Genomic DNA, 20,736 nt, shown 5'->3' with positions numbered 1-20,736 from the left:
GGATAACGTCGTTGAGACTGAATAGACATTGACTTGCAGAAATATGCAAAATAGTTATAATGTAAACATACCTGTTCAAAATGAAATCCAAATCTTCGGTCAGATATTCCGAGAGCACTTTCACTTACGTGATCGAATTTTCGATTGCTCTTCGGAACTGCCACATCAAATCCCAATCATAACCAGATGCCACTATCTATTAGAACTAGGCTTATCAATATCACGACGAATAGCAGAGGTCGTAACGATGAACAAATTACCAAAATATTGTCGGTTTATGGTATGTCTCTTATCGTATGTCTCTTAAAGTAAAGAGAACTGCCAGTACTCCTTCGAAAAGGTATCATATTATGAGATAATCCATTCTACACAAATACACGTAACTATCTTGATAAACTACAGCAACAAAAAAACTTTCTAAAACCAGAGAACGATTACTCGACTGAATAACTCCTATCTAACAGACTGTGCGATAGCTTGAGTTAATACCAGAAAAAGTCAGCAATAGATCCGAATAAAAGTTCTGAAGTAGAATAGCTCCCACGTACGAGATGGAATTAGCTGGCGGAATAATCCTATTGCCATTGCTCAGCAAACGTGAATGATGCAGCCAGTTGGTTAGCTGATCTGGTGACATTGACGCCTCAACCTAGCAAGCGAGCTTCACACCTACACACCAACATAAAACCGATGAAAGAGAGTGAAAATGAGACATTAGAGTAACTGCAACAGCCGGGTGGCGTCACTAGTCACAGTTGTATTGAAAAGCGTTTGAACAGGTTACTGTTGTGACAATCAATGGTGCGAATTGATTTGCACCCGAGGATGGGCGCAGCTTGTTTTGGTCCTTACTATATCCTCAACTTCGCATGTCATTTTCTTCAGGATTTCCTTTTATTGGTTACAACATCAAACTTCTTCGTTCTTAATGTTTTGCACCACTTAAGAACAACATAAGAGAAAGAGGATCTTCGTGAAAAGCATAACGGTTTTTGTTTCTTAATACGTACGTTCTTTTATCACGTTACAAGATATCGTTTTCACAAGTGCTCGTACTATTTCTAAATCTTTGTCCCTGTGCTTCGTCGCGACATTCTGCCCATTCTCCGACTGTTTTTTTTCTTCACCTCAACAAAAATTAGAGAAAAGTAGGACTACCCGTTCGTTTTTACTAAGCTTGTCCATTCAACAGCACTCATATTTTCCTTTCAACTGCATGGAAGCTTTCTGTAGTAGAGATGTCTCCCCGTAATTCTCCAACGTTCATCCATCCATGAGGATGAAATCTCAGAAAAGTGTCCCCTGAACGATATGTGTATTTCCTGAACCGTAAATACGAACAATATGGCGCAATCGTTAGGAAGCAACCAACAAGCATTCGGTATGACTGCCTTTTAAATGGTAGGTACTTGAACGGTTTAAGTAAAATAACAGAGAATTCTTGCGGTAGGGGTAAAGGCTCACAAAATACTGCAATAGTGATCCAGTTTGTTGACACATCACAGTAATATCTGCATAACAACACTGATTTATTTCATTCACTGTTAGAAACTCAATTGATACGGTGCCAGGCGCTTGAAATTCGGTCGGAAACATCTGCACTCAAGTGTTTAACAATTAACACAGGCTGTGAGGAATTATTTTCAATGGTACTCGGCACACCGACGTGATTTGACAGAATCTATAACAAAGTTCTCAGCTGCACTCGACTAGTGGTATTTTGATGACGGCATGATCAAATCTCTTTATCCAGCCCTGGTCTCTGTAGCAGCTGCCGAAACAGAAGCACATAACGCGGTCCTTCATCCAGTAAACATCGATCCTTCTGGCAGGAACTTCGGCTGAGCCTGTAATGGAGGACGAAGTCGTTTGCGATAGCCTTGTCTGGTAAAGATCAGACGTATCTTCCCCAGTGCTCACTGACTCCATGAAAGAAGTCAGACACATCGATATAATAACCCGATGCCACATCGGCTGATGAAGCTACATTCGCCACCACAAACCGAGTAATCATTATCCCATGTCTCTATTGCCCATCACTTTATGACTGAACGGCCATTAATTGCATGTCATTTGCTGACAATTACGACTTGTTTATTAGTTTATGGCTGGTATAATAGTACTCCAGACATCCCCAAAGGAAAGGGCTGTGAATCTGACAGCAAGATACGCCGCAAGCGGATTAGAAGAAAGTACTGACAGTTAAATATCAAATCTTAAAGAGTAGATGAGTAGATATTCCAAGAAAACAAAATTTTGCACCAGATATTGCGAGTCTACACTCCTAAAAATAAACCTTCTTGAGGTTTTGAAAAACCCTTTGAAAAACCTCTAAGAATTTTTCAGCCAACACAAATGTGCATCCCGAAGAAATTTTTCCGAGAAATGAAACCCCCAAAAGGTTTTTGAGCCTTTAAAAACCTCAAAGGGTTTTTCACTTCCTTGAAAAACCTCTACGGGGTGCATATGTAAAGTATACCCCCGGGATATAGAAAATATCGGCCCTTTAATTTCGTCGAGTTTAATCTTATTTCTGCATGCTGCGATATCGGACTATTGGACAGCAATCTTTGTAATTGGATAATAACTGAATTAGTTATTATATTGTTAACGTGGTGTATCGAATGATTTAGTATCATTCAGCGGAAATACTTTTGTCGGGGATGCGCGATTTCGTGCCTAAAGACTGTCTATTGAGAAGCAGTCGATTTAAACGTTTTGTTTGTTCCATAGTTTGGCAAATTGCTTATTCATAGCATGCGAATAGTTTCATAATTTTGTAATTGCATGCAGTTAGTAAAATTTGTATTTAATACTGATGCCTTTGCGAGAATAAGGGTTAGATTGGAGAAAGCTTTAGAAATGTTTCGGCTTTGACTACGTCCTTGTAATCAAATCGTGGTAACCCCACGTAACCTGGAAGAAGGCAGAAGTAATCGAGTTGCGGAAAAGGAACGAGAAGTTTTCACATATTTGTGTTTGGTTGAAAAGCCCTCAGAAGGTTTTTCAAAACCTCAAAAACCTTTATTCTTAAGAGTGCAGCCACTGCTCTCGTATAGTTTGCTCTTTGGAGTAGATGGCTCTGGTTAAGCAGTAGCAATGTTTGCCGAGATGAGGATTGAGAAGTAACGCCGGGGACGGAAGGAGTCTCCTACTCTTCGCGAAAGCTTTGATCAAGTCTTCGGAGCATGCACCACTCGGCTTTGTTATCCAGTCGAACAACACAGGTGAAAGACACATCAGAGAGATTTCAATTAGTTGATTTCATCAATTAGGTTTTTATGCCTCTTGTCTTCATGCAAGAAGTGGTACACGATTGAAAACCTCGTCAGTGATTCAGAAAGCTGTCGTCTTTGATCCTTTCAATCTTTTATGGATCAACACCCAGTATCAGCCACAGCCGGTTCGCGTAGTGGTTCGCCAACAGGAGATAGCTTTGGCCAACAAGAAGCATGGTGTCAACGGTCTTTGAACCAGAGATTGTATTCACCACACGTAATGGCATGCGCCCGGTACAAGCAACTGGTCGAAGTCCGTTTCCCTATCGATATTCCATCCTCGCGGAGAATAATCGGATGCACCGACCAGAAAATGTCATTGTGAATCATGAAGAGAATCTCTGGTGGATAGTAAGCAAATATTGACGTATTGACGATCAATCCAAGGGGACATGTGTCTTTTAAAGTTTTTATCGTAAGAGCTGGACATGGAATTTTCAATGCAAAAGCAAGATGAGCGCAATCGTTCTGGTGTCTTGGCGTGTGGGAGTCGTGTCTACACTTTTACACCTGATAATTGGAACTTGCTACTTAGTTATTTTCAGTATAAGACACATGTAGCTTAAAAAATCTTGGTTGCAATGTATTACCGTTCTCAATTATTGAGAACGGTAATAGCTTTTTATATTACATGGTGATAGCTATTTATATTACATGGTGCCTCGTTTTTTGGACAGTTGCTCTAAGCGCGTGTGCTGGTACAAAATATTGAAGCTGTCGAAGTAGCATTTTATTTAATTCTCCTAACACTGCTCGGGTGGAGCTTCCGTTTCGCCCAAAACTGTGGCGATGCGCCTTGGTATTTGCCTACATTTTAACTTCACCCCCGTGTGTTTGAGGAGGGAGACAACCAATACATCAAGACGGTGTCGACCCATTCCGCGGAAAAAGCCAGTGAGGGTCAAAAGAAGATATCCTAAGACCAAGAGAATCTAGACCATCTTCCCCTGTCCTCTATACATCATACGACAAAAGGCCTCTAGGCAAATCTTTGGTCTATCAATATATGTTCTTGCCGCATCGCAGCCGACACACAATTACCATCACGACATCCGCACAATCAGCCCACCGCTAGCAGGCATGGCCACAAATACTACATTAGACAAATGGACATCTCGAGGCATGGCACATAGCGAAAAGGGAAAAAAATATAGCAGAGAAGAAGTCAAGACCGGTGATGGAAACTTGATGATTGGAATACAGAGCAAAACTGCGTATACTCTCGGTCAAAAGTACATGAAGATGACCAGTAGCAAATTGTTTCTTGTGCTTATTGATTGATGCTGGAATTACACTAAAGTTGAGCCGGTATGGCCAATTTTCTCTAAAAAAAATCATCGATGAACCACAGTCTCATAGTAGTCTGGAAAAAAAGCCAGAAATATATATATACAGAAAAAGATGCACTGGCCGGGTTCCATTCCTCTGGAGATTTATAGGTGATGCATTCTCTCTCAATCATGCTAGTCGACCACAGGTCCAGACAGAACCAAAAAAAATGGTTAACGAAAACATAACTAGGACCTACATGCTTGATCTCGTATATTTGTTGTTCGAAACATGAGGCTCATTTCGAATTGTGATATTTCCAGAATAAATTCGATGTTGTTTTTTTCATCTGGAGAGCTCATGATTTGAGCCTCAACTTTTGTACATGTATTCTTACGAAGAAAAAAAAGGTGTTATTTTAACCGAGAGTATATATCATTGGCTCCAGTCAAACAAACATACCTTTACATATATTTCGAAGTCTGGAAAGAAGAAAACATGGCGCTCATTTACTTTCGCCCGGAGTGGACTTGGCTCCATTCAGAGAATGCCATAAATCATCAGGCGTGGTGAGCTGCCACCGCGGAAAGACAGACCTTCCCGAGGTTGCAAGTAAATAACTTAATAGGGCCGTAATAACTGCAATTTCGGATCGATCGGGTTTCACTTTTGCCCTTTATTCTTTCCGGGCACTCATCAAGTTCCTGTTTTTCTAGATTTGCTGCGGGTTATTAGACTGACACTCTGAACTGTACTGATAGAGGCAACGTTGTAAGCTCTAATTATTGATGATTTGGAGCCAAAAATTAGCCGTCGTTGGCTATACACCAGGAGAATACAGGAAGTGCGTAACTGGGAGTTCTTGATACGGCACGTAAATATCGGAAAAGGTATAATTGTGACTGTACTGGTCTCACATCAGTGGTGCTCAACATCTCAATGTCATCCACATGATTTCCAAGTCCATTGCACAAATTCATGGTGTGAACCACTAGTAATCAAACCACTTCTGAGACAGCCAATCATTAGTGGTAACCCAAATACTGTATTTGAACCAAGGTATATATACGGTTAATCAACAAAAAACCTTCTTATCTCGTCAAATTTGACGGTTTCAAAGTTCATCAACCGGCGGCTTTTGAAACTAGACACGGTAGGCTGCCTGCTTCGAGTAAACAGCCGTGAAAATTTTGATTTTTTTTCTGGCGTTTTAAGCGTAAGTTAATCAGGTTGAATAAAATCCACTAAACTACTAAGTTCATTTTGACATGGAACTTACATCAGTGTGATATATCCGTATAAATCGATTATTGATTTTTACGGGTTTGAAAACAGCGATTAGGGTGAGAGTGGGGAAAGTAATTTAACGCGTTACCTAATATTTTAGAGTCTAATAACTTGCACGCTGATACGAATTTTATGAAATTTGCAAGCGAAATCCAACCCTTTCTGTTTTTATTTCCGAACTGAAACCAATGGCCATAATATCGCAGTTACGTTAATGGCAATTTATTTGATTAAGTTTAAAAAGGCGAAAACCCATTTTTCTCGGATGTTGGTTAACATCGTACATTAGCGAAGGCCGACTGGAATTCAACTGACTCCTCTTTTATTATTTAACCAGACGACCAGTTCACTCGATAACCATGTTCACTGATGACCATGTTTCGGGCTGAAGTGGCAAAACTCGACCGTACTTATGCACACGTGTTATCGAACGAATGGCTACGAAGCGGGTAACAGGAAATAAACATACGGAAAAAATAGCGAAGCACTGATGAATGATGTTTGAAATGGTACTTCAGACATTTCTGCGACTTCCCCGCAAGAGCAGTTCTAAGCAGCCCCGTCGGTTTGTAGTACAACCCAGAAAGTGTAAGCTAGCAACGACAATTGTTTCGAATCCATGATTTCATTCGCTAAGATGATAGAACTACCACATCTACATGTATACATGAAGCCGCACAGTTAGCTTCAAGAAAATGACACGACCCTTTGAAATGCAATCTACATATCGAGGCAGATGTTCGCATCACTTAATTTCCCGCATTTACACCTGACGAAAGAAATAAAGAAATCACAGTTTGATCTTGCGCTGAAAGGCAAGGGAGTCCCTTCGTAGGAGCATGGGTGACGGAGTCGGAGGTAAGGGGATAACATGATTAATTGTTATCGAAAGTCACGCACGGTCTTTGAAACTGACTTTGTGCTGCATTTTTTGCAGGAAGGTAAACCATCTGCCTCTGTTTGGAGATGTTCTCTCAATGATGCCAATAAAGAAATCTCCTTGATCTTGTTATATGGTGTGTTGTTTTAAGAAATTGCTCAAAGCTTGTTTTCGACTCGTATTTTTATTTCACTTCGATTTTCGGCGCCGTCTTAAAGTGCATTCTGCTCGAGAAAAGTAGGAAGCATGATCGTCCACAGTTCCATAGATCATTGTTTTATCTCATTTAATACGGGAATCATAATTTTTTTGTGATGGCGTATGTCATCATGATTTAATTTGGTATCTATGCAAATGCGGGGAAATGATGCGAACAAATAGAGTTGTAGTCTTGAAGACTCATATGCTCACGCTAGAAAAATTGATCCAAGATATAGTAATGGCAATCTAATACATCGAATTGTAATTGATGCCTAAGGCCCACTGAGCGATACCGTGAGACAATGCATCTGCTGGTGTTTACTTCATAATTCTGCTAGACATTGATCGTTAGAGTGTGTTTTTATCTTTAGTCAACTTAATGCAAGACTCGTTTAATTTGAAATGTATGTTTCGATTTGGTGAATATATTTGTTCTGTACACGTCTACCTGGACATACTGGTACATGTATATAAAACGAATACTTTAAATACATTTTCGTCTTATATCTTGCGGTTGGGTGTTACAGATCTGCGACAATCAGCAGCCTACACAAGATGCAGTTGAAGCTGTTTTTAACGATGTTGTCAAGCCTATTCTTATGATGCCAAATATATGTTTGGCGAGGAAAATATCCAACCTCAATAAAATTTTATCTCGGCCGCATCAGTATGAGCATTTACTACCCCTACATAACAAATAACTTAGCCAATGTACTCTTTCGTCCTTTAATGCAACCAGTACCCAATTGGCCACACCGAAAGTAATCCACAAACAGAACCAAACCAGAGATGACATGATTGTCTCTCTGACAAAACCTTCTCGATAACCGTCGCGTATGTTCTTGATATCGTTTACTTGCACACGTTGAGTGTCTCAGTCTCTTAGCGTGATGCTTGTCCGAGTTGTCGAGGCTAAATCTCATACGTGTCCTGATTTCAAAACACCGGATTACCCTAGCTCGGAGCAAAGTCAAAGATCAAGAAGCAGGAGCATACAAATACCATCATCTCAATGGCTTGACGGTGGACAGAGGCAAGGACAGAGGTCATGGATAAGAACAGGGCGGAATTAGGACAGGATGTACATGTACATGTAGCATTCTCTTTCAGTAATGATGTTATCAAACAACCTGAAGGTACAGTGTATTCTTTTTTGAGGAACGTAGCTTGACCCATTTTGAAAATGAGGATCAAGATTTTGATTATTAAAATTTCTGGTTCATGCCGGTTTTGAGAATATTACGATTACGACTTTGAAATCGTAATTGTAATCGTAATGTTAAGCGATGCGGAAACTCCCTATTGTCGGAATGAACACCTACACTACCTGTGAAGAGACTGGAAATCTATCGTGAAACGCTACATGTATCTATAGATAAATTGTACTAAGATTCAAGCTATTACCCATCGATCTTGTTGCTACCGAGGGATGATCTTAAACATCTTAACACAATGATGGCAACATCTCCCATCTTTCAAACAAAGTCAACAATACCATGACAACTATTAGTCTTACTATCATATTGATCAAAACAAATGTGTGCATGTCATCGGGGACAATTACGACTTCCTCAGGTTACAACTTGATCTCTATTCACTGGAGAATGCCACTTAATCATCCTTACGTCCTTTGCATCAATATTCTGGTTCAAATCTTGCCACGAAGATTAAGTGATTTGTAATGAGGAGTTATTGCCAGTCATTTGCTACTTAGACAGATGGGGTCGTGTCACTTGGAGGTGAGAATTGGTGAGGTGTAGGACAGCTGTGCAGGGTAAGGTGATGAACACTCGCGAACATTAAGAAAATTGGACTCGGACTTTCGGCATCTATGTACTTAGATTGATTGAAAGGACGAGTTGGTAATCGGCCAATGCCCCTTGGACCACACTTGGTATCACAGACCACATACCCCACTCATAATTCATGGCGATTTCTTTTGATGTCCGGCTTGACCTATGCTCCTTATTTGGAAGTACGTGTAGCAGTTATTTTTGCCTCGAAGCTGTCGTGACAGTCCAGTGTATCCGACAGAAATAGCTCGTTTTATGAAGCCATTGTCAAGCTTTGGCAAAGTACAATATCGATCACCTTGGTTGATTTTCATTTGCATGGCTGTGACTATGGATCTGACGATGGAATGTATATCAATATATATCAATATTGATCAATTTGCTGTGCTCATCATATTGGAGATGCTGCGAAAGATATTATTTCTTTATATGTCTCTGCATGTAATAAATGTATGAATGGTGACCTGATCGGCCACACGAAATACATGCACAGAAGCTCACACCGATATACATGTACATGTAATCGCTGCTGATCATTCTGCAGCATCATCTGTGCTGTATATTGTTGACCAGTTGACCGTTGGGTACACCATTAAAAATGAAGATTTCTGGGCTTTTCAAAAACCTTCCGGCCAACATAAAATATGCACCCCGAAGAGCTTTTTCGGTGGAATGAAAAACCCCTTACGGGTTTTGAGATTCTGAAAGACTACTACCTTAAATGTAATTTTGTTGAAAAACCTACAGGGTTCATCGTTGTGTTGGCTGAAGACCCGTAAGAATTCTCAAAATCTCAAAAACATTTTCTAGGAGTGCACCGTGATTTTTTTTGCCGTCCGAGTCTGTGAATGAATCACCGAAGGTTTGTATTCATTATCGATTTCATCCAGGTTTCCGACATTGACCAGGAAATCCCACCCCAGGATCAAATTCCTTTACGTTCATTTGATGGAGTTCAATATCAAAATTAACGAAACGTTCTGTTCCATTGAGAAATCAATAAAATCGATCAGTCGATTGTGATGGATTCATAGATGGATCGCCAATATAACATGACAACATAATAAATCAATGATTTAGACAGCTCAAGGCGCGGATTGGCTTTTGATCGGATTTCAATAGTTCTGTTCGAGATATTTCAGAATGACATTTACAAATCGAGTTTTTAAGAAAAACAAGACAGTTCGTGGGCAGCTGATATTCAGAATTCGACACCTACGCGCAACAAGTAAGGCCTACACACCGTCTTAAAAAGATGTGAATGAAATAACATGAATGGTGTGGACATTCGTGTAAATAGCAATGGGGTGTAGGGGGTGCAACGTACGATTCTAACAAAATCGCTTTCAGTGGAAACCTGTACATATGCTTGGGACGATTCGCTGAAAGGTGGAACGTTCGTTACGTTTCAAGAGATAAGCAATCCGATCCAGGCAATCACGCCAATATAAATATTTTTGGATGCTGTTGTAAACTTGCCTAAGGATATGTTTCCACTGGATGCCGTGTTTGCAGTGATGTAGGTTTCCACTACGATTGCGACAACTCAAGCGTCACTACTTCTTGACTGTATTTTATACGCCCCGCCGCATACCCGAACATCCAAACAATGGATTACGCTCTGTGATTACCCATGCCCTGTACGATTCAGGCAAAGTCGGTTTCAGTGGAAACCTACTATACCCTTATGTCCAGCATCGCATGCGGCAGATCTAGAGCAATGCTAAAATCGCATACGCTGAGAAATTCGTGCTAACTCGCGTCAACCAAACGCTGCTCTCAAAAAGAGGCCTAAATTTGATTTGACTTGTTTCGTCGTTAAAAATATCCAACGCCGATTATTTGGAATCATTCAATTTGCATATGAAATCTCCATCTTGATCTTCTTCATTCAGTACTGTGTATCATGTTTTATTAACACACTCAACATACATCTACATTCAATTGAGTCTTCCCACGTTCGCATGTATAATCATGGCAATTCAAGATGGTGACAGTTAGGATTCTGATGTTTTACGCTGTCGATATTGTATTGATTTTCCACGCAACTATTTGCTTTAGAAATTCAAACCTACTGAGTGTCAAGAAAAAAATGTTTTACTTTTGATTTTCAAGGTACGTACGGTGCCATTAATTGGTCAATTGGTCAACTGTAACCCTGTTAAATATCATTTCGAACATAAACACAACTCGCCGTGTCCAGTTCTCATGTAAAAACAAAGGAGTTATTTAGAATCAAAAGTTGTACATATTTTTCGTGACACACAGTCCATCATATTGCCACATGCTCATGCTCATACATAAAAATAAATCTCTCCTTGGATTTGTTAAGGTTTGTGTTTGGATAGTGCAAACCAATCACAAACTTTGACGTATTTTTCGTGACACGTAGTACATACTCTTTCCATATGCTCAGGCTCATACGTAGAATAATTCTTGCCTGGGATTTGTTTAGGCTTGTATTAAGATGGTGCAAATCAAACAAAAACAAGAGGTATCACATTGTTCGATGTTGTGGTACAATTGATTCAACTGTTCAGGAAACCACACCCACCAACTGCTAATGTAGAGATCGGATCATTAGAACAAAGTTATAAATTCGACGAGCTCAAAGTAGATTTCCTCTTATGCAATTCAAACAATGTAGTTATGACACAGACTGCGATTGTTAATGCATATTAATTGAAACCTTATGTGGAATGTTACATAGAAAATGCACCAGGAAAACTGACTAATATGACATGATGATTACATTTCTTTACTGTGGAAAAACATGTTTGTTTAGGAGTACCATGCATTTCTTTATCTTGTGTAGGATGCATCAAAAAAATCTTGAGTCGAATCTTGATCTTTGCCTTTTAAGTTACATGATGTTGTTGCAAGCTAATCATTACATCATTCCTCACTCTTAATGCGAACCGCATGACGTTGTAGTTCATTCAACCTGGGATATTTGCACCGTGATATTTGCCAGAGGTTTACTTAAAAAACTTGCGAGCAATGCGATATGAGGTATCTTTAAATACCCTTAGGTGACCACACGTTTGCATCGAGGAACGTTACAAAGAATGAACTAAAAACAAAGAAAAGACAGAGCAAAGAATCTAAGCAAATTCTCAAATAACAGATATGAAATATAACAATTTTTATGTTTCTTTTCTTCTTTCTTTTTTTCAATTGCATTGAAAATAATCAAATGTACACTTCAGCGTAACTGCCTTTTAGAAACAACATGTTGTGTAGTCTAGACGACAAGGACCTCTCACGCCAATGGCGGAGAAATACACTGCATGGGCGCTAAATTATGTCGATTAATGAACTGAATATCATAATTTCGAGCTAGAGATTTTCAAACAATGTGTATCAATTGAGACAGAAAAAAGGCCTGAGACATTTATCATTATAGAAAGCAATAACAATGTAAATGAAACTTGCGCTTACCAATTATATACGTTCGTATCCTAGGCCACGTGTAACAAGTAAAGATACATTTTGAAAAATCCGACCTCTCACGCTTATCTCCCAATACTGGTTGTTTCAGTAAGCTATCTCGATGGCCTACAAATGATTACTTTCCAGCATGTATATTTTGCCCAAGGCTTTCCGATGAAAAGTAAACATGTCAGCTTTATCATCAGCAATTTTACTTCTATAATTTCCTTTATTCGCGCGTAGCTACTGGGTCTTGTTCCGTTATAAATTATGTATCGTGAGAGAGTTCCGTATGAAATCAATAGATTAAAAACAGTGATGTTATTAAATTCTCGATCATGGACACCTTTTGATAAAATACTTGCCTTGTTTTTCTAATCGGTGTCATTACATGTATATTACACCAAAGCGTTGTGTTTTACGACACACTGGAACAAATGCACTGCAATGTACTGCACGTTTACATGCACCACTACAGCAGTGTTGCATGCATATGGTTGGACTGTGCCAATTGCACTGCTTATTATATAATTGATTGACCCATCACTGACTGAAATAATCAGACGGATAAACCCGATATTTTCTGCATCACTTTGGCGTCTACAGGATGTAATTCGATTATCTAATCAATCAATGATGACATTGCGATGCCCTTGGAAGAATTTAAAAAAAACAACTTAATATATTTATTTTTTCTGCAGCTCGTCTTAATAGCAAAACAGTCACGTCTTTTGCAAGTCTTCTTATCTCGTCAAGATGGTGATAACGAAGTAAGAAACTGATGTTTGAAAAGCTTCAGTGGTAACTGCGAACGCTTTAATCTTCAAAATCCAAATCAAATTGTTGTTATTAAGTATCTTCAATAAGGCAATTCTATCCTTTAAACACTATTTATTATACATGTATTACCCTTGAGCTGATCAATCATGATGTGGAAACATTTTATCGTAAATGTCTACATCGATTCTAATTGCCAGATTCGGCAAACCTGTTTTGTATTCCTCTTATTGATGCACTGACCACAACCAGGGACATAGAGATTGGATTTCTGTCATTTTTTGACTGAAATTTGTAAACAGTACCGCGAGAAGAGGAGAAACAATACGACACTTCGGAACTTCGGTCCCGGATATGACGATATACGGTTTAAGCGTTACCTCGTGTCCACCTGATTATGCTTGATTTGCAGTTGGATAACGACTTCGTTATTTCCGTTTCATGCACATGTCTAATTTGCAATTTAAAATTTTACTCTAAAGATGCAGGTGCAACATCAATATAAAAACGTTCGTCATTTAAATTCAATCCAATATATCACCAGATAAATATTATTTAACCTTGGAAATGAACGACATACTATCCCCATAAAGACACGGACAAATGATGATGCAATTTTCGTGCATCGTGCATCGATTACCTGCGATGCTTTCCTGATGGCTGTTAACAGTGGGTGTAGTAAGGCAGTCCAATATCGATCAGGGATCGGTCTATTGATATAACTATCGATTTGGATGTTTACATATCTGTTGCCTAGATTACTTCGTTCGCCCCGAGGGTGTGCAGACCTTTTACTGGCGAAAGGTTAAGTATCTTCAAAGCCGACCCTAAGCAATAATCTAACACAATCAGATATTTTCAAAAATTGTTCATGTCTGTTGGTTTAAACAGCGAATTTGTGATTTTTTTGCGTTTACCGAGTGAAAAAGATGTTAAACAAGCCCTTCGGCGGGTTCACTTGGTGGGAATGGTGGTGAAACACTTAGCAAAATTATAAAATGATTTCATAGGCCCATGTATTGTGCTTTCAAGAAAGAAAGTTCATGTCGGCAATTGACCTTTTGAGACAAACAAGCCATACACAGAGGAAACCTATCCATCCTGTTCTTATCCTACCCTTGCTGGATTATCACAACGCATTTTTCAAATTTCAACATATCCAAACAATCTGATACAAAGCAACTTCCCCGGTGTCTTCAAATTTCTTTTTACCCAAGGCCATAGCTGAAGGGGAGAAATGAACGAAACTGTGTAAGGATAATCCAGAAAACATCCCAACCTACACGAACACTTAAGATGAGCAATTACGTCACAAATCACGGTATTTACCAAATGTCAGTACCCCCTGGCAGCTTTCTATTTTACGTTTGTGTCATATTTGCAAAGATTGCAACCTAGGTGATGTAATTCTATAATCCTCGTGATCACCTTCAGTAAAGCTTGATTGCAATGCGTGTTGGATCTCGGTGTTGAAGAGAGTAAATTATTCTTGATGTTAGAGATTCCTTACAGCATATTTCTTTTTCTTCTCCTTCTTCTTTAGACTTCCCCAACAATGACATATCAACTGGCTGTGGAATACTATTTTGATGTCGAGATGACAAAATGTTTCATAGAGGGCCATAAGCTTCGAGACTGCATGCAAGAAGCATCAACACAGTGTTTTCTAGTGGTATTTAGGTACAGATGAATTGGCAACCGGAGAATATCGGGAGGTGCGTTGGTCCAATGCTCTGGAGGTCAACCTGAAAAAGCTTCGTGTACTTGCACACGAATGGGCTTTTTTAGTAACGTACTGCAATGGATGGTGTGCTATATATGAGAATATACAGCGCGCGGGTCAAAGGCCCTGAAATTCCAGCAGTATTGCCTGCGTAGCTAGCGTTTGGAAGCTAAACAGTGCCAATACATTGATTGTTAAGATGGGCCTGATCAGGAAAGGAGTGTACTTTCTCCCATTTGGCAAGGAGCAAGTTTGTTTATCAGTACAGAGTTACTTTCGGCAAATGAATATTTACATGTGTCTTCAGTGACACCATGGTGTGTAAGGTGCAACCGTCAGCATCTTTACACAAATCCAGGCCTTTACAACAAATTGCAAATCGCTGACGGCATCTTTTGCCTTTTTGATTCGTCATGAATGCTGATGTTCAGAGTTACCATGGTAACCATTATTAAAAATCTACGCCTAGGCAGAAATGCTGCAGACAGCTTATTTGCTAATTTTCTACGGCTGTAGCAGTCGTTTCTTGGAAAACACCGAAGGAAAAGTTTTCTCAAAGAATGAATTCCTTACTCAGTCGAAAAGGAAACGAACGCGCAACCTCAGGTTCATCGCAATTAGGCCTACTGCAATGACAACTGATCATGCTGTTTAGATAACCAGGCCAATTATACTAGATCATGATCATGATGGCGATGACGACCATGACGGTGACGGCGACGACAACAACAATAATGATGACGTTGATGAGGCTGGTATAACGACAAGACAGGAATAGTTGCTTTACAAACGATATCCACTTCCATTCAGTAAACATAACAATTTGTTTCGCCCTGATTGTTTTCTTGTACGTCTACCCGGGGTGAACTAGAACATTCCATTGACAGCGGTGCACTTGTATTGATAGAAATTAATTACAAGCTATAATCTCCGTTCACTGCGAATGCAAGAACAGCTGTAATTTAAAAGGATTGGATGTCTCCATATTGATAATGAATGTCTCTATCATTACTTGTTTTCTTGGCGTTTGCTGATGTTATCATAACTTTTTCCCTGATAAATCAACACTAAATGATCTTAAACGGCAAATTAGGAAGCAAGGTGACATCTCTTTCCGTATACAGGATCACCATGTTTAGTATTGGCGTAAATTTGTTTTTGTAAATAACTAACTTGTCATTTAACATGAGAGCTGAAGGCAAGGACCAGACACGTAACATTCTGAATAAGGCCAGATATCCTCTCCGTATCACTATTAGCACTTTACATGATTTGTCTTGCTAATGCTTTAATAGAAAAAAAGAAGATACACAGGCCGATCTATTAACAGTTTAATACATGTAGGTGCACATCATGATGTATGGAATGCTTATTATATTTTGTGATGACTACAGCATTTACAAGTCATGATTAGGCTAGCTTACAACGTCTCGGAGACGAAGGAGAAAATAATAATTCATCTCCAGCAATAATGCATTATCATCGTTGTTTACGGCGACACGTACTACGTGGTAACAGATAATCACAATTATTCATGTGTTGCAGGTGCTCATCATGTCATGATGTATGAGATGAGTATTCTATTTTATGTTCACCACACCATTGCATGTTTGATTAGGCTAGTTCACGTTCTGTTTCATAGGTGACTTATTGGCCGCCTCGAATAGTAAAAAGTAACGGCCTAGGACACAGCCAAGATCGCCCACAGATAAATAGTCTCGGAAACAATGGTAATGTCTTGCAATAATGCATTGTCATGTTTACGCGGACACTTTATACAAACGAGAGATCAACAGATTCATGTATTACAGGATACATCATTATCGGATGATCTAGAAATTCAAAGGAAACATCGCAATTTACAAATCTTATTATAGCGAATAAGACAATCTGACAAACCAAAAGACGTGCGGACGATATTAGTCGTTTCTAACGGCCCCTGGGTATCCAGAGAACGTAGAAGATAAGGTATTTTGTACCCTTACGAATGCGTTGGTGAATTACTTTCTTGCTGTATTCGTAGACGAATAGCTAGCCTAGAGCTCCAAGATACGGTTACTAGTCACTTCTTATACTCTGTAGAGCCCATTTCGCAGATCGGAGGATATTCTTGGAATCGTTTGAGGCACCATCAGTAAAGAAGGCTGTTGTTTTGTTTCGGGCAATTGTTTGACACCATTTAGAGTATGAACTGAGACTGTGCCGCGGATAGAAGAGAGATACAAAGATATATATATCATTTACTTTAGAGAAAATTTCATACTTATTCCTGGTATGACGTAGGAAGGATTATGTCTGTTTCTTTGGGTTCATCACCACGTTTGCTCAAATCAGAATTGGCTGGTGCAGTCTGTGTGATGTACATGCACGACAATTTTGAAATATTTGGTCAGATGTAAGACAAATTAATTCAAATTTTGTCAATATACGAAAGTAAATACGATTATTAATGAGGAAATCGCCATCCCTGCATCTTATGACTCCCCCGCCAATGACAAGAGCTATGCAGTGACAGAAATCACCATGATAATTTCAAAAACCGCAGGCAAGCTGCGGCGTTATTTGAGCCAGTGAAATCTTCTAGGCATTTGATTTGTAAGTAGTATTGAAGGAAGTTAAGATCGTTTGATCTGGGATATCTCTTATCAAAGCAACCTTAAGAAGCAGCGACCAGAGCAACTATAATTCCCTTGTGGAACCTTGTCGCTAAAATGACCAGAGGCAAACGGACCAGATATGCCAAACTTTTCTTTTACGCATAGATCCATTGAACAAGCGGCATAGGTCTGTAGTATTCCTATCGAATCGCACGGCGTTTGTTACTGATCAATATTTCATGACTTCTTTTATCACCTTGGTCCTATCGCTCATGCGGGTGCACGCAAGAGACTGTATTACATAGATAAATCAGGCTCACACGTTCGCGTCTCAATGAAAGACAGGTCAGCAAATCTCTTTAAGTGAGATGGTCAGTCTACTTTATCATGTATTCATCACGGCACTCGATCGCGAGAGCAGATGGAGGTGAAGGGATTAACGCGGTTGGCCCATCCTGAGGGGCAATCAAATCAGACATGAAGGTCCCTTCTCTCAATTGATCGCGACCAGTAGTGGTGATCAGATTCGCCATCAATGGAGGACATGGCAACTAAGCAATGTCATGATTCAAGTTGCCAAGCGATGACATGCAATTTGGTGGGTGGCGGTTATCCTCATTAGGCCAGGGCAACTTTGGTCGTGGAAGGGGTGGGGGGGGGGGGGGGGTGGCAGAATATCTCGTTCCCTCCACCAGTCCTCTGCCAATCGGTCAAAATCTGCATGGAATATACATTTCTTTGCCCATTGGGGGACTTGCAAGCCATCTGTCGCGCCTCTACCTACGGCCATGCCCATCAATTGACGTTAAAGTGGTAAAAACAGGTCTCTTAGAGACTGATGAATACACTGATCACACGAAGCAGCGAATCGCCTCACGCTAATTGGCCTCATCGAATTGTAGGAACGCACTGGACTGGCGTGCAAGACATTAGTTGGGACTTACCGTATACGTATCCACTTACCGGCCTGAAAGTAAAACGTTCCACACCGTTCCTTCAATTCGATGACGCCGTGAATGCTAGTCGTTGCTGTCCAAGGGCAAAAAGCACGATGTCATTGTGATGCCAATGACATCGCTGCTTTCAAAAATATGGTTAAGTGCCCCAATTGATATCCATTATCACCTCTAAAATAATGAAATACTCATATTTTTGTATCTATATGGTCTTTCACTATCTATATCGTTTTAAATGGTGAATAAAAATCTGCCTGGGTCAATATTTTCACTTTGTAAGACTCCGATATACGGTAAAAACATGTGTCGGGTATGATGGATTGAGCAATCTGCCAATTATTTTTCCTCTGTTGAGTCTGTATTTCCCATCATGCCCATTAGCAAATGCGATTTTTATTAAAACAACACCCCAAGAGATTGCCCTAGTCCTTAATTAACCCTTGTGATTTTGCATTAGCAGGTTTGTCGATGATGCGATGAATCTAATCGCATTCTCAGAAAATCGATATCACTTTGCACAAAAATAGAAATATCTTCCAGGCAAACTAACAAACGTCTAATGTATTCTCAGTGCAATTGATGTTGGAACAAGTTATTTTTCCATTCATGGGAGGGGGGCGAGGGGTTGCTTGGCTCCCGCCTAAGTAGATCTTCGTCAATACGCCTAAGGCTTCCTATCCGAGGAAAAGTAAAACCTGCTGAAGGGCAAGGTAGACTTGGACTTTCCAGAACAAAAGGTCAATGTTTTTATTTGCAGTTGTAGCTTTTTCTTGTACCTTACGGTGAAACTCGCGTAAACAGCTTTTTGTCATATATTGTTGCATAGTAATTTGTTGAACAAAATCGTTTGTTAACTAAGATGTTATGAATCACCGGGGCTTTAGAGGGAATTTTGGAATGAAATAGAATTGTTCCATCAATGGTACTTTTGGGCATTTCTGAAATTATATTTTATCGGTGTTCCATGGCGTTGTTACGAGACGTTGACGTCAGAGTCAATATCATTATGCCTCACAATTGGACGAGATATTCATCACTAACATTAACTTTCTCAATGGTATTTCAGACGTTTTCCCCTCAAACTCGTTTGAAACGCAACAAACAGCATTTTACGTTACGAATAGTGTGCACTCTCCCGTCCTCAGTCTTTTACCAAATTAGACCAAACTTCAAACTTGTGCACTTTATACATCTGCCTCCACTTAACAGTGAAAGAAAAGCTTAATCAACCGTTACCGATGGCGAGACTCGGAGATTGGGCAGGAGGCACGAGGACATGCGCATGCTTTTCCTGCTCCTCAATACTGATATCTGTTCTGCAAAATAGTTTATGGGTAACGTTAGATTGCGGTCCATTAAATGTTTAAGTTAATGCTCGATATTTTCTTTGAACTTTGGAATTGGTCACACTCGCTTCCTTCGCATATTGGCCGCGGAGTAATAGCTTGCTTCGAAGCGGAATAATGGCTAGGTGATCCTTAGCGACAAAACGTAGGTCGATAACAAATCAATCTAAAACATTGGATTTTATCTGAACTGCGTGGCGGGGAAGCTGAACGAACCAATGTGAACTGCTTTTATCCGAGGTCAGATTCGTTAAATAATGAAGAATAGTCCAATAACTTGATCAAGCCCTGTTGGAGTGTACCACGTTGTCATGCAATGGTGCACTCACCACCCAATATAGAAACGGAACAAATTAAGTGTGAAATATAACGAATCCATTTGGCTGATGCCAGAGATACTAGAAAATGTACGCCTGAGCTCTTTATATCGCTGTTTTCGATGCCAGATATTATGTCCAAAGTCCTACAGCTTGCATTAACCCGATTTGCACTGGCGATCTCATGAACTAATTGTGTTTATGGGTTCAAAAATGGTATAAATTTGATGCAACTGATAAGATGCACAGACGTGTTGCGGCTGACAACTTTTAACAAAGCAAATATCAGAAATATTCACGAGATAAACACAAAATCCACGAAAAAGCAGTATTTCCTGAATTTTGTGTTTATGTCAATGATTGTGATGACTTTGATTCATGAAACGTGCTCCTGCGATCAAAACACAAAACAAGAACTCGGTGATCAAAGCCCTTTTCAAAATCTTTCAACCTTTGCTTAACTTACCCGATGTCGGCAAGGACACCAGCCGCGTAAACAAATGTTTTTTCTGTCGCGTGAAGCCGCTGAACGCACCGCCGTAACCGACATTTCACTCAACCACCCCGATGTTTCTTCGAACCAATGCTTTTAAAATCTGTCCGATTGAACAGTTCAAAGTGCCAAAGAAATGTACTTACAAGAAGAAGGCGATGATTTCTCCTCCCACTGTCGTGGCTAATCCTTTAATCCGCGACAGCCCCATCCAAAAAGAAAGCAAGCAAGCATATTCAACGAGCAACAATTATGAGTTGGTGACTTACAGGTGTGATGGAGGTACAAAATTTACCTGCAATCCATATCATTCATTGCTGTCAATGGTTCACTTGTTGCATTACAGAAAGGAAGAGTTCATAGGCTATGATATTTGCTATGCAGGGG

The 20,736-nt window shown here is 39.8% G+C and overlaps 1 protein-coding gene across 4 annotated transcripts in view; it reads right to left on the bottom strand.

Moving 5' to 3' along the window:
- The window catches only part of LOC135482490 (FMRFamide receptor-like), a 69,165-nt gene that overhangs the window by 22,447 nt on the left and 25,982 nt on the right, over positions 1-20,736 (bottom strand). The window contains exon 1 of one of the 4 annotated variants that reach the window (XM_064762559.1): positions 12,150-12,189. The exons of 2 other annotated variants lie outside the window; for them this stretch is intronic. The gene's annotated coding sequence lies outside the window, so the exon portion shown is untranslated. Of the gene's footprint in view, positions 1-71; positions 245-12,149; positions 12,190-20,736 lie in introns of those variants that run through there. One more of the 4 variants, XM_064762557.1, reaches the window with a different exon arrangement.

Source organism: Lineus longissimus, chromosome 2, assembly GCF_910592395.1.
Source record: "Lineus longissimus chromosome 2, tnLinLong1.2, whole genome shotgun sequence".
NCBI classification, from domain to species: domain Eukaryota; kingdom Metazoa; phylum Nemertea; class Pilidiophora; order Heteronemertea; family Lineidae; genus Lineus; species Lineus longissimus.
This window is presented reverse-complemented; position numbering and strand designations above follow the sequence as displayed.